Genomic DNA, 3,334 nt, shown 5'->3' with positions numbered 1-3,334 from the left:
GACGCCGGGCATCGACAGTGGGCTTGGTCGGTCCTCCCTGCTCTTCTCCTCGCTCTCGTCGAACAACACAGACGAGTGGTGCTCTCGGGGACTCCGAGTGGAGGCAGGGTTGGTAATCGCTGACGGCTTCTTCGGCGACGTAGTAGTCTTGGCGCCGCCCAGCCCGCGACGTAGATGGTACGGAAGGATGATACGAGGACCGCTTTTCCTGCCCGTTGGAGAGGCGGCCGTACGCGCTCCGTGGTCTGAGGACGTAGTGTATTCGGAGAAGCAAGAGCGCTAGCGCTTCTTCTGCTCTGGTAACTGCTGTTGCTGCCAAGGGTGCCACATCGGATGGCGCCAGTGACTTGGTTGTCTTGGAACAGGACGGGCGTGAGGCTGTGGGCTACGAGAGTTGCCGCTTGCGCTTACCGGTGACGTGGCTGGTGGTGGAACGGCCTCTGCTGCCTGGCGATGCCGCACGGGTCGGTCTGGAAGGAGCCGCTGCTGGTCATTGACGCTGTCGGCGAAGTGCGTTTGGCGGCGATGCCCTCGGAAGAAGTCGTCGGGGCATGCTTCTATCCTTTTTCACGGCGCGGTTTAGATGAGTGCGAGCCGAAAATTGTCCGCAGTGATCGGGAAAGGATCTCGTGCTGAAGCGCGCGAGTTGTCTTCTTCTGCTTCTTCTCCTTCGCAAACGGGAGGAGTCATCGATCAAGCTATTGATCTTTCATCAACCCGCACGACTCTTTCTTCTTTTTGTTTATTAACACTTGTATTGCCCTTTATTTCTTCCTATAATTATATTTATTAAATGTACGCCCGCTTCTTGGCCAATCCCCCATGGTAGGTACGTTCGCTAATAAGGAAGTCATCGTAATTATTATCATTATCATCAACTGTCATATATTGAGGCTATCTGCAGGCTTATGTGCTATATGGAGACCTCAGCCTTCTCAGAGAGGGAGGTGGTGTACTCGGTGCTCTCAAAATGTAGTCCCAGAGTCCTGTTTGTGTCTCTTGCGTACTGACGAATGGACCCGCCAACGTGCTTACGTTGGACTCAGTGGTGATCAACGCTTCGGCCACAAAGTTTTTGTGGTATGAGGACAGCCTTCCCAAATGTGTTCTCTGGATGCTGGAAATTTGTTTCATGTCACCATATTGTGTCATGTTTTCCAAATGTTTACATGACATTAATCAAATGCTACAACTTGCTTCATTACTTTATTGTGTTTGTTCCTTGCGGGCGGGCCCTTCAACACTGCGGAGGAACATTATCCAACCAATCTGTTGTAATTTGGGCTTCTAGAAGCCCTTTGACGTATCTAAATGCGCTCATTTGGGCACACGTAACTGCGTATTAATTTTATAATTATCGGCGAGATAATTTTGGCTTGTCGTAAACCTGTCAAAATAGAATCACGGCCACTTATAGTTTTCCATCACGCCCGTACCACTGACAACATTGACGTAGAAGATACAGTACTAGCCAAGAAATTGTAATCTATATTATTCCTCCCATTATCATCCCCCATTGTGACCCTCTTTCCCCCTCTTCCCCTTCCCTTACATAGAGTAGCCGGCCAGATGTTCCATTTTCCGGCCGACATGTCTACATTTTCAAATCATTAAACTACTTCTTCGTAATCTATACGAGATCAGAGATTCTCATGTAGTAGCAGTTTCCACTACTACATTGTGTGATATATAGGACAGATAGTGAAGTACGGGCCTCAGGGGAAAACACAAAGGCACACGCATCGGCCAAAGAGGAGCCTGCCAATCCCCCCACCGATAGGCCTCTTGCCACAGCGGCTAGTTAATAAAATTTTTATCCTGTTTCCTCTTTTTGCGATTAGCATTCTTTGGTTACTTCAGTCCTCTTGAGCCTATCTATATATCTAGCGTCTTACACCGACACAGCCACTCAAGTAGCGTACCACCTTGGGTATTTTCTCGTGGCCGTGAAGTCATCGGGGACGTTCGTCGTGTTCAAGCTTGCTTCCTCATTTGACTGTCCTCATGCCGTCATCATCAAGCCTTTAGCCGACCCAGTGGCTCAAATGGTCTAATAGCTTGGGCCACTATAGGTATATCCTCGCGGTTGTGATGCCACCATTTCCGTTACATTGTCGGCGAGGCTTCTCGAGGCTGCCTGCCTGATGCAATGCTCCTCCTAGGTTATTCCTTCCTTCAAGTTGCATTGAGAGGATAACTAGAGTGATTCAATCTAGAAGCTGCAAAACTACGCTGCACACTCAATGCATGCAGTACGTTCTGTATCTTTCTGTGGGCGGTTGTTTGATTTACGTTATTATTTGAGCGAGGAGATGAAACTCGTCGTGTCTCACTCCCAGTAAATAGTGCTGAAATTGCTAATCTACATGAAATAAGAAAAAAAAATAAGGTGCTGGTTCAAAACATTCGATTTAAATTTGCTTACGTTGCGGGCAGACGTCCTTTATGTGGTTCAGGTGAAAAAAGTCGCAGTTGTCTGGTAGGCGAAGCATCGATTGCGATAGAAATGAGTGGACAGCTATACGAAGTAATCATAGCAGTTTTATCGGCCGTGTAAACATGTTCACATAGGCATACTAACTAAACTAATAAGCATGGTGACACGCGTACAAAGCAAAGATAAACGAATCTCACGGGATGACCGCGGAAACTCGCTGTCAAAACGCTGCAGTCAGTAAGCGCGGCAGAAGCAATGAGCGAATGACCTTGGGTTGCCGCTCGATTCAACGCAAACTAAGCCGCGAAAACACCTAAGACAACCTTAAGTATCCTTAAGACAACTTGAAGGCGAAAACCCAAGTGGTGATGAATTAAAGACGGACGCATGGCGTAGACATCCCCTTAATTCACTTAGTCTACTTTGCTTATCATCCTATAGTTTCGCTTACTCATTCTCTTAATTCGCTTAGACATCCCCCTTAATTCGCTTTGTGTACTTCGCTTAGTCATCCCATCAATTACAAAGGTCGAAAGTTCGACTCCCACCCGTGGTCGTGGGTTGAGTGCCATATTACCCATATTTACAACTGCTTATTAACTTCGCCTTTATTAACACCGACGGTCGTGGTTTCGCATCCCACCTATGGTCGTCGGTTCGACTCCCACCAAAGGTCCATGGTTCGTAGTCTTTTGTACCTTTCGGGTAGCCGACGCGTTTTCGCTCAAGGTCGACGGATTCGTGAGACAGTTGAGGTTTTCCCCTTTAATAGATTGAGGAGCCTGGTCAGTGAAGTTGGTGGGTGAGCCATCAAACCTAGGTGGTGTAACCACAAAAAACGAGCACGCACGTAGTCACTGGCTCGAGGGCTTTAGATGTAAAAATATTTAAAGGGGT

This window comes from Dermacentor silvarum, chromosome 5 (assembly GCF_013339745.2).
Source record: "Dermacentor silvarum isolate Dsil-2018 chromosome 5, BIME_Dsil_1.4, whole genome shotgun sequence".
In the NCBI taxonomy this organism is placed as follows: domain Eukaryota; kingdom Metazoa; phylum Arthropoda; class Arachnida; order Ixodida; family Ixodidae; genus Dermacentor; species Dermacentor silvarum.
This window is presented reverse-complemented; position numbering follows the sequence as displayed.